Source organism: Otolemur garnettii, unplaced genomic scaffold, assembly GCF_000181295.1.
Source record: "Otolemur garnettii isolate 467f Iridium unplaced genomic scaffold, OtoGar3 scaffold00060, whole genome shotgun sequence".
NCBI classification, from domain to species: Eukaryota; Metazoa; Chordata; class Mammalia; order Primates; family Galagidae; genus Otolemur; species Otolemur garnettii.
Window position 1 is genome coordinate 9704080 of NW_003852455.1, and position 11856 is coordinate 9715935.

The 11856-nt window shown below is 46.9% G+C and overlaps 1 protein-coding gene across 4 annotated transcripts in view; it reads right to left on the reverse strand.

Moving 5' to 3' along the window:
• Nucleotides 1-11856, reverse strand: part of ST6GAL1 (ST6 beta-galactoside alpha-2,6-sialyltransferase 1) — a 118430-nt gene that overhangs the window by 83046 nt on the left and 23528 nt on the right. For 3 of the 4 annotated variants that reach the window (XM_023514866.1, XM_023514868.1, XM_023514864.1), the window contains exon 2: nt 9971-10108. The gene's annotated coding sequence lies outside the window, so the exon portion shown is untranslated. Of the gene's footprint in view, nt 1-9970; nt 11431-11856 lie in introns of those variants that run through there. The other variant, XM_023514865.1, reaches the window with a different exon arrangement.

Genomic DNA, 11856 nt, shown 5'->3' on the forward strand with positions numbered 1-11856 from the left:
AGCCCCAGCAGATACTTAGAATCAGGCAAATTGCAGACTAAGGGCATAGTGGTTAATGTACGACATATGTGGGTCCCTGACCTGATTCCATCATTTATTTGTTACATGACCTCAGGCAATTTACTTAATCTCTCTGAAGCTCAGTTACACATCTGGGATTGCAGAATGACAGCAGCATCTCCCTATAGCACATGCAGAGGAATAAATGAGATATTGCTCACAAACCACTTAGAATAATGCGCAGCACAAAGTAAACTCCCAATAGTATCATCACCATCACTGATCCGAATGACCCTATAAAATAACATCCCTATCATTTTTGCTCAGGGCTACACAATTAGCAATTAAAGTACCTGAGACCAGGATTTAAACTTAGACCTGACCATCTCCATAGCACTAAGTGTCCACACTGCAACAAAGGAAGGAGGAATAAAATGGGTGGGAGGCCCAGTGGCACGGAATGATCCATCTATCCAGGCTCTGCCTCCAAATTCATACTTGAATTCAGCTCGTGTTACATCCTCGGGAGCAGCCATTAGAAAAGAGGTCTAGCCAGGAAGACATTCCCGAGCGCCACAGTAGGGAAGTAGAGTTCGCCTTGGACTTTTCTCCTGCCTCAGCTTCCACTCCTCTTCTGCACAACACCCCCACCACTCTACTTTTGGGGCCATCCAAAATCCCCACACTCCAGATCTAGCCCCAGCCCTACCAAGGAACCCCTCTCCTGGGAAGCGTGCCAGGCACAGTGTGGGAATCTGGGGAACAGGGAAAGCTTCTGCTTCACCCTCCAAATATAAGGGCTCCCATTTTTACTTCCCCACTCTAGACCCCTCTCACAGTGAGTCCTCACATGCAGTAATGCTCTAGACACAGGACCTGGTTCACTGGGCAATTAGTTTCCTTGACCTAATGTTTCAGTTAAGGTGGTGCCACCTGTAACTCATACTTTAGTACAAGTTTGATTTATTAATGAGACCTCATTCATTCCTTCACACAAAGAGCCATCAGATACAAATGATAGATAGAACCCAGTTCTCGTCCCTGCTGAGGCCTTCAGGGAAGAAAAAGACCATAAACGAAGGAGAGGAACACCATGGAAGGCATTAAGAACTGTGGTGCTAGCCGGGCATTGTAGCGGGTGCCCGTACTCCCAGCTACTCGGGAGGCTGAGGCAAGAGAATTGCCTAAGCCCAAGAGTTGGAGGTTGCTGTGAGCTGCGATGCCATGGCACTCTACCAAGGGTGACAAAGTGAGACTCTGTCTGTAAAAAATAAAAAACAAAATAAAATAAAATAAAGAACTGTGGTGCTGCCAATTCAGAATAGGTAAAGTTCATCCTGGGTTTTGAAGATTGAACAGTTTACCAGACAGCAAGGCATATCCAACAAAGAAAACCACAATGGAAAGGCTCATTCATGAAAGTGGCCTACTGTGCTCAGGGCTGAGAAGAAGCTGTGAAGTGAGGTATGAGGCAGCAGTGGTGGAAAATGGGCTTCAACAGGGGACCTGGGACAGACGCAAGTGTTTCTAGTTTCAGTTGATTCTATAAGCAACTGGGACTGGTTTTCTAAGCCAGTGACATTATTAGATTATTTCCTCTAAACTCCCTAGTGAGCTCCTGCCACTAAAAAGGAATTTTGGTAGGGCACGAAGAGGTGAAGAGGAGCGATTTCAGCTGACAGACGACAGGTGCCAGAGACCATCTTTTCTCACTCCAGGCCTGGCCTGCAGCCCCACTATGCACCCCACTAAACCCTGGCCCAGAGGACACTGAGCTCTGGTCAAGTGCTCACTGGAATGCTGGGCTCCAGAAGACGTTTACAGAGTGATGGGAGAGACAAGAACAAGAGACAGAGGAGTTGGGACCAGCTGCAGGGATGAACTGCGAGTGATTCTGTGTCTCGTGGATCACACTGTCCTGAAAGGAGGACGAGCTTCCGGCTAGATAGACCGAGGTGTGAATCCCACCTCCCCTACTACCTGCAAGCATGACCTAGGAGAAGTCACTGAACTTGAGGCTGTTTCTCACCATTAATGGACAGAAGGAGCCCCATCCTTTTAATGGCTTGTTCTGAAGAGTAAAACTAATTTATTCCAAGTGGTGAAGATAATGTCCACTCTAAGAAATGATGGCTCTCTAAATATTACTAAACTGATTATTAATGTCTTCATTTTTATCTTATAGGGTAAGAACCTTCAAACTAAAAGCCCTTCAAAATAGCAGGCCCCTCTGTGAGTTAGGCTGGAATCAGCCCTCCCAAGATGCCCACTGGGCTGCTGCATCCACTAAGTGAGATCCCGAGCAGTCGCTTCCAAGGTGCTCTCTGCCCTCCTTGGCTGTGTGCAGTTTCTGTGGGATCACATTTCCCACCTGACCCAGTGGGCCAGGAGAGCTGTGCAGAGCTGTGGGCCGTGTAGCCTGGGGCTTTTCAGAGGTCTCACATGACAACCTGGCAGGGTGCAGCTGTTCCCAGACATTAATAATGCAGGCCTTTTCCCGAAAACTCTGGCAAACAGTCTAAAATGACAAGTGAAAACATTGGGTCCAAATTCTCACTGGGGCTTGGGGCAGAAGAGGCCAAAATAACGTGACTTTATCAGGGCTAAATCGTGGAACTGCATCTGACTTCTGCTGGAGGTGGTGGCTAAAGGAAAACACTGGTGATAAAAGCAAAGAAAAGCCCAGGGGAAACTCAGGGGAGGGGGAACAGTCACATTCCTTACAGAATAAGCCTTGCCTATGGGCAGTCTCATCTAAGAAGGCTTTGGAGACCAAGGAACAAAGAGAAAGGAGGCCGAGTAACTTGTCTGAGGAGCGAACTGGGCCACGGACTCCATCCCAGCACTAACAAACATCACAGCAGCCACCGCACCCAGCCCAGAGACATCTCAGATGGGAGGCCTTATGAAGAACAGGCCCATCTGCCTCACAAGCAGCAGGTGAACGGGGCCCATCACTGCAGGACTTTTGTCTCCTTTGTTCACTGTAGCAGCACCTAAAACAGTGCCTGGCATGAAAGTGTTCAGCAACTATGAACAAAACGGAAGGATTATGTTTGCCTGGGGAGGAGCAAGGGAGAAGCTTGGGCTTTGGATCCCACTTACTAACTATGCAAATTGAAGCAAGCCATTTGATCTGAGCCTCAGTTTCCTCATCAGAAAAATGGGATGACACACACTTTGAAAGTTTCCTCTAAGAATTAAAAATAAAATAATTATGTAAAGGCTCCTAAAACAATGCTTGCCTCAATAAATGAACTTCACTAATTATACCCCTATTCTTCTATCCCCAGATATTAATCAGACCTTCAGTGTGAACTCTCTATTTTCAATTCTTATGGAGAGAGGGAGACCAGGGGGAAATGAATAAAAAGAGTGTGAAACAACTCGAGAGGATAAATCAAAGGAAAGCAAAGGAAGGCCTATAGCAGCAGTTCTCAACCTGTGGATCATGACCCCTTTGTAACAATAAAAATACATCAAGGCATTAGGAAGGTTGAGAACCACTGGCCTATAAGATCACACCTCCCTGCCTCCCAGTACAGCCCTGAGCAGGTGAAGTGCTTCAGACAATTCTTTGTGGTAGGATGAGGTGAGGAGTTGATTTATGGTCTTTGAACTGTATTCCTAGAACTCTAGCAAGTCCATGGAGAGCCTGAGGGGGCTGTCTTGGGTGGAAAAGAAAGACACCAATGGGCAACCATGCAGCTTCAGGCAGGTCCTTACAGGACACTTTTCCTCTTAAGAAACAGTTAAGCTTGGAGTCTAGCACTTTGGGAGGCTGAGTCAGGCAGATGCCTTGGGCTCAGGAGGTCAAGAGCAGCCTGAGCAAGAGTGAGACGCTGTCTCTATTAAAAACAGAATAACTAGGCTGGTGTTGTGGAGGGCGCTTAGAGTCCCAGCCTCTCAGGAGGCTGGGGGAGGAGGATCACTTGAACCCAGGAGTCTAAGGTTGCTGTGAGCTAGGCTGACACTATGGCACTCTAGCCTGGGCAACAGTGCAAGACTCTGTCTCAAAAGAAAGAAACAGCTCAGAGCTGGCCCCACCACCGTCCCAGCCCCGGTCCCCCAGCCCTCTCTCCAGCCTCATTCTCCTCTGCGTGGCCTTTGCACTACCTGCCATCCTTTCTGGAAGTCTCTTTCTACTACTCTGACCTCACCTTTTATGAATACATTATTGTTTCTGACTCATTCCCTGGCTCCTCTCCTTCCTCCTGGACAAGAGGACTGGGACAGGAAAGAAGAATGGATGAGAGAATATAAGGCCTCCAAGCAGGGGGCAAAACAGGTGTGGGGAGCTGTTGACTTTGACTGTGGATGGACAGAGTTTGTGGGCTCGGCTGAAGAGCACCAAGCCGGTAGACAGAGCAGGTACAGACCAAGAGAAGAACCAGTCCCCTCCCTGACAGAATCTTCTCTCTCATCCACTTCTTTCAGCACCCCACGGCCCCTGCCAAAGTTGGACCCACGTCCCCAAATATTAAGATTCTCGTGACAGCCTCTGGACCCCATTCCCTGCCCCTCCGAAGAGACTTAAATAGTATCTTCCATGTTTACCCGGTTAAGTCCCTGTCTAGCAGACCAGATTACACTCCCACCATACTCCTCAGCCACCAGGCAGGACCCCACCATGCACACACACACCCTTCCCTGAATTCACCCTATCCAGCCACCCTGACTTTGCCCGTGCTCTGTTCTTCCCTCAGTGCACTCTCACCCTAAGTCCACCTGTTAAACCTTTGCTCTTTAAACAGCACACTGACTCTCCTCTCTTCCCAGGTCCTGGACCCATGACTGTCAAAGCCTGGAGACGTTTGCAGATATTGGACAGTGCACTTCCCTCTGTTCTGCCAATCCTTCAGTGCAACACCAAGTATTGCAAAAGCGAGGTCCCTGTCACAAGGTGGAAATACCTGTCTTGCAGTGGCCGTGACCCCCAGGGGAGCAGGTAAGACATTCAACAGCATATCTTCAGCAGAAAGGCTGTCAGCCACCACCCCTGTTTTATCTCTTTACCCCTTTTGTACCTAGTCCAGCTGTGGGCTCTAGCAGGCACTCAGTAAATACTAATGGATTTAATTAAGGAGATCTCCCTATTGGGAGCACGAAACTAATCCCATGAAATTACAAAAAGTTCTCTTGTTTTTTGCATGTAAAGATGACCAACAATAGAAATGTCCTGCAACTGGATTGTGTTGATAGATACACAACTCAGTAAATTCACTAAAGAAATGTGTTGTACATTTAATGTGGGTTGATTTCATGGAATATAAAGTGTACCTCATTGAAGTTGTTTTAAGAAACCTGTATGATGATCCAAACCACCACGGTGGCCCTCCGTGATCAGCTGAATCAAGAACTGAGTCATGAGTGTACTCAAAAACAAACAACAGAAAAGATGACCCAGGCCTGTGAGGTGCAGGTTCTGAGCTGAACCTCAGCCCCTGCAGATTCAGCAGCAGCTGGGAATGGGTGGATAGGGTCAACCTCCTGGAACATTCTGAGTTGCTGAAGTGGATGGGAGAGGCCTGGGGTGGCGTCAGGGTAGCCCAGCACAACATGAACTAAATGTTCCTTATTGATCTCTTGGGTGGCTGAAAGCTCATCAGACTCCAGCTCACTTTCCTGGCAACTTCTTTAAAAGTTAAATACACATCAACTGTATGACTCAGCCATTCTACTCTCAGGACTTTACCGAAAGGAAGTAAATGTATATGTCACCACAAAAATCTTTTTCACAAATTTATATAGTGGCTTCGATAGCCCCAAATTAGAAGCAATCCAAACATTTATAAACAGATAAATAAATAAGTTGTAGTATATCCATATACCCACTACTATTCAGCAATAAAGAAATGAACTATTGACACACAGAACAACATGGGTGAAATAAAAATAATTATGCTGAGAGAAGTACAGTACATGCTGTATAATTCCATTTATATAAAGTTCTAGAAAACACAAACTAATCTACAGTGACAGGAGGCAGCTTAGTGGTTGCTGGGGATGCAGGGCAAGAGATGGAAAGGGCAGCGGGGAGAAACAAGGCTCAGGAAGACCCTTTGAGGGTAACAGTTACACTCATTAACTTAATTGTGAGTATATACATATGTCAAAACTCATTACGACGTTGTGCAGTTCAAGTCAGTGCAGGTTTTAGTCTGTCAAGTTCATCTCAGTAAAGGTACATGAAAAAGTAATGGGTACCACTTAGTAGGCATCTACTTTTTGTGAACAAACTTTACATAAATAATTATTGATCTTCACCCAAGGTGGGCATTATTCAACCCATTTTACAGATGAGGAAACTCGGTAAACCGAAGAAGTCATGCAGCTATGGTCAAGTCAGGCTTAAAGCCAGGTCAAATGTCTCCCAAACTGGGACGCTTTTCTCTGTGTTGTGATGCCTTCTCACAATGGCTGATTCCCAGTCTAAAACCACAGGATATAGCTCCCTGGCCTAAGTAAGACCTCTGAGAAAGATACGAAGGAAGGTGGAGGGCTGGGGCTGCAGGAGATCTCTGTCATCACTGAGACAATGCCCTCTCCCCTTTGGGTTGCCATTGCCATAAACTCCTCCAATGGCCAAGGCCAGCCCATCCTAGGTACTGGACCAGCCAGGTGAAGGCAGGAAGTGGGCTGTGCCTGATCCCCAGGACAACCTTCCCTACAATACCAGAGAGGTTTTGTATAAAGGACCCCAACCGGGCGGTCAGGAAAACAGACCCCAGATCCACTTGTGCAGCAGATAAGACCCTCCCTCTTCTGGACCTCCACTTCCTTGAGTGAAAAATGGGAAGATGAACCAACAAGCTTTTCAGGGAACTCTTCAGCCCTAAGTCCTGCCCTCTGAGTTCTCTGCTGGACTCAAGCTGAAGGCAGAGCACCCAGCCCCACTTAGCAGTACCTACTAACCTTGTTCCCTCCGCCACTCTGCCTCTCCCCATCAGCCTCACACCTCTGCAAGGATCTTCCAAAACCCTGACACCCATAAGGGCAAGCTGAGCACTTAAAACTCTGTGTTCAAGCTCTGGGAACCCTGGAATGCACAGCAGCTTGAGACATAATTTCTCCTCCTAGAGATCCTGAAGGAAAGACTTGGAATGAGAAGTTACAGGAACAATGAGAAAAAAAAGGTTGCAGATAATCTTGAAGTAGGGAAGCTTCTCCCCTTGAATCTTATAAAGCTATACACCCACGGCTGGGCCAGAACTTCTTGCCCAAACAGGCTGAAATATTTGACTGGGCACATAGTAGGTTTTCAATAAATATCTATGGAACTGAATTAAATCCCTCTTGCCAGAGGAATAATCTCTTTGTCAGTCATGGAGGAAAACCAGACCTAGTCATCTCAGAGTGCTGCCCTGGACCCCTGGAAAAAGTTCTGAGAGTCCAGAGGCTGAGAAGCCCCCTGCTGCTTCTAACTGGCTGAGAGATCTGGGACGACACCCACCAGCACCACATCTCACCACCTGGGGCATTCAGTGACCAAGAGGATGCACTCTGGGGCTATACAAAGGCTCCCAGCTCTGATGCTATCTTACGCCACAAGGAAGAGCCCTCGGGATTTGAAAGGAACAGTGTGGCATTTTGTAAAGCTCCAAGCACTGGGAGCTGCAGCTATTCACACAACTTCAGAGAATGAAATGGAATGATGTTCCCCGCAGGGAGGCACTCTTCGTGTGTCGCAACTGGATTGACCGCGGGCAAGCACTTACTAGCTCTGCAGAGCCGTGGAGGTCACGGACAGCCCTAGTTCACACCTCTGTTGCTTATGAGCTATGAAATTGAGGACAAATCTCTTTACCTCTCTGAGTTTCAATTACCACATCCAACATGGGGATGGATACCTTGTTAGGCTGTTGTAGAATTAAATGAGATAATGTAGATAGAGCACAAAAGAGTGCCTGGAACCATGGGGAGCTCACCTGACATCCTTCCTGTCCCTTCATCATAAACATACCCAAGGTCCTCAGAATAAGATCTTGGCTGGTTCCACTGACCTGAAAAACCAGACCTCTGATGACAAAGACTTAATTCCCAACACATTAGAGGGGTGCTTCATAGCTGAGGGGCCCTGGGGTTGTGGCAGCAGGCACAGGGGAGGGGCGGGGAAGGGTGGAGGCAGGGCTGGCACCTGGAGACCCTCCCACCACTCCCCTACCAGCCTGGGGGGGTGCGCTCAGCCATCAGGTGGTCTCCTAAGCAGTGCCAACTCCCCACCCCACAACCTGGGCTCCCTTCCTCTCCAGAAGCACAAGCCTTCACCTCAGGAACTGATAATCACCAGCTACATGACCCGGCTTCCTAAAATGAGGGTTTGGGGCCAGATGGCCTCTACAGCCCTTACTGCCTTTATAATTATCTAAGCCTACAATGGTACAAAGACACACCAGTGCCTAACTGACACCTCATCCTCTCCTTCACGGGAGGAAAGGATAGGTGCCCAGAGGGAACCAGAAGATTCAGCAAGCAGAGAGGGAAAACAGAGGCTGAGATTTCATTATGTTAATTTAATTAGCTCTAATCTACTGCCACAGCAGGGCTTTGAAGAAAGAGGCTTTTGTTGAAATTTCACTTTTGGCAGGAAGTTCCTCCTCCCCCATTAGAGATTGTGAGTCAAAAGCTTGGGTTTCAGTTCTGGCTCTCACAGCTTGCACTGCCCAGGCTTCCCTTTCACACTTCTCTGAGCAACTTCTTGACTTTTCCAGGAAGGAAATCTGCCCCAGATGTTGGTCAGTAAAAGGAAGGTTTTCATCTGCCTTCTTAAGAGGGCGTCAGTAATTCACAGACTCCCCAAGGAGAAAGAGCCAGAGGGGAGGAGGGAAACACAATTTCCCTCCATTAATAAACCAGAGATTTCCCTTCCAGCTAAGCCCCATCTCTAAACAGGCGGGCAACTCCACAGTATGCAAGATGTTTCCATTTTCATTATTTTATGGGACCTTGCATTTGCCTTATAAAATAATAAGGACAGAAATCTCTCTCTGGTTCATTCATGCAACCCATGTTTTTGAGTACCGACTGCTCCCAGGTGAAGACACAAGCAGACGCAGGGGAAAGGCTGCCGGGCCAGGCGCTGCCCCACAGCCTGGTGGTGGGAGGGTAAACACTGGGAACACTGGTGTGCTTATCTAATCGAAATCTCCAACAATAAAGAAGCCTTGGTTTGTACTTGCTGATTTCCATAATGTGCATTTTCCCACCATGGTCAATTTCAAGCCACCGGCAGTTTTGAACAATTTTTAATATTTATACTGTTTTGAACAATTTTTAATATTTACACTGTTTCCAGGCCAGAGGCAAATTTTCCTGGGTCCTAATGGAGTGTTCTTTCTACCTCACTTCCATGCAAGAGAAATCAACATCCCGTGGAAGTTTAAAAAGTAACTCGAATAGAGAACTACCTGAAAGATTGTTAACAGGGGTAACATCTCAGACATTTTCTTCCACATCAGCATTTCCAATCATCCTATGAGCACATACTATCTTTATAATCAGAACTTATCAGGTTATTAAAATCATTTTTTTTTGTGAGCTTATTGGAATGTTTGGAATAACTTCCCTGTATAATTTCTGTCACTGTCTCCCTTGGGTTGAGCGGGGGAGAGAGTGTGTGAGTCTGTGTTTCCTAAAAGCTGCCTTGCAGAACAGGGGAGGTATACTTAAGCATTCGCCTGAGTGTACAGTCTTACCTGGAGGATAAATTCATTCCTTTTGGAGTTTAAATTTCACCAGCAATTGAAAGAATGCAATTCCCTGTCAAGATTCCAAAGGACCCACACTGGCAAATCAGATGCCTCTTTGCCCACCAAATGACCTGTCTCCTAGTGGGCTGAGGCCAAAGCAGATGGTTTGACTGAGCCAGAAACAATAGCTCCTTCTTTTCCTGAGCCTTAGAGGAGCCCTCACCCTCAACAAACAGTATTCTGTCCTCTTTTCCCACAAACTGGGATTCAAGGGGTCTCACCTCAGCACTGGGATGGAGACCTGGGACCAGGGATTGGGACAGGCTCAAGGAGGCCAGTCCATTTCAGCTGGGCTCCATGACATCCACTGCTTGTCTCAGGGCTGCTGGCTGCAGGGCTCTGCACAACTGGCTCTACCCCTGCGTGCAGAGAGGAAAAAACAAAGCAAAGTTGTGGGCTGAGCACCAAAAACACAAATGTTAATACATACAGGAGGGTAAAAGCCCTTGATCAGCCCACGGCCAGCTCCGGTCATTCCTGCCACTTTCAGAACCTCATCCCCCACCAGAAGGAGCCAGCCTCTTCCCAGGACCCAAACAGGCCACATGATCACCCATACCCACCCGCTCAGGGCTGCCCATTAAGCAAAGCAAACTCCACTGCAGTCAACCATCCTTATGCTACACCAGCAGTGGTAAGAACAGCAAAAGTCAGACAGTCACCGATCTGACCCAGGTCTTGTGTTTAGATAAGGCTTTCAGACAAGGGGCTACAATCAGCAAGTGTTACTCAAATAATGAGTAAGTTTAATAATACATCAAACTTACTCACAGTCTCCCTTTGACCTATAGTAGGTTGTTCACCCTGCTACAAATGAGAATTCAATTTCTAATTCATTTTAGAACCATTTTTAACTGAGCCTAAATGTTAGCCCAGATATTAATATAGCTGACTAGATGGACAGCATTTGTTTTTAAAGTAATTGTTGTTTTTCCTCATGCCAAAGAAATTTATGTGCAATCTATAAATTTTAGAAAATACAAATAAGTGAAAAGAAGGAAAGAAGTTCTAGTTCTTTCTCCACTAACTACAGATAACACACCCTGCCTGGTGTTTCTTCCTTCCATTTTCCAGATTTTCTATACAGATGTGCTAAAGCTGAATATGGTATAGTGACGGCTGTGTCATTAAGTGGTCCTCAGCAGCAGCATGCCAGAGGCTTCTCCAGTGTCATTTTGAGGCTACATAATATTTACAGAGCCGTGGGTGGCACCCGGCATAGCTGTATCATAAATTTTACCCAGCCCCCAAAGGCTGGACATTTAAGTCATCTCAACTTTTTTTTATGCTATTAATAATTACAAATAGTGTTTGAGACTAAATCTTTTAGGGGAAGAACCATGATTATTTTCTTAAGACACAGTCTTCAAAATCAAATTGCTGGGTCAAAGAGTTTCCAAATTCCTCAGGCTTCTGTACAGTCTTGGCATGCTACCTCCAGGACTGCTATGCCATGGAAACTCCTCCCAGCAATGGGGAAACACGCCCATTCTCTAACCTTCCCCTCTCCCCCAGTCGTTCCCTCACCCACATCCTCATCCACCAGTTCTAGGGGAAAGGAATGAGCAGTTCCAAAAGTCTGACTTCTCATATTTCATGCTCACCCTCAGGTCAGCTCAAGTCTAAGACAAAATCCATGACACTAAAATGAGCTGCCGTAATCAAGGCTTGGGGAAGGGGCAGTGCGTGAATAAGAACTGGTAAGGGGGGATAACAGTAAACAACCGCTGAGGGCAGAGGAGTGGTAGATACACAAGGACAGTGTGGGGAAGGGGAAAATAAACTGTCACATCCAAAGAGAAGGGACAGTCATTCCATGAGAGTGCAGATGTTGACAGGAACTAGAAAAACTGAAGAGGCAGTGAGCCCTTTGAGGGGTGAGGTGGTCAGGGCCTCACAAAGATTCCAGGTAAAACAGAGTAAACCGCAAAGGCCTCAGGTGAAGTGGAAAGAGAAAAAGCTGCTTGAGGCCTTGGGCCTTTGCTAATGTCTATAATTAATGTCAACAAAACACCAAGAGCCAGAGGCCCTGCGGGGAAAGGAGAGAAGTAAGAGAGGGAGTTGGGAGCTTGCAAGTGAGGAGCCTTCCTGGAGGGATAGGGGCACA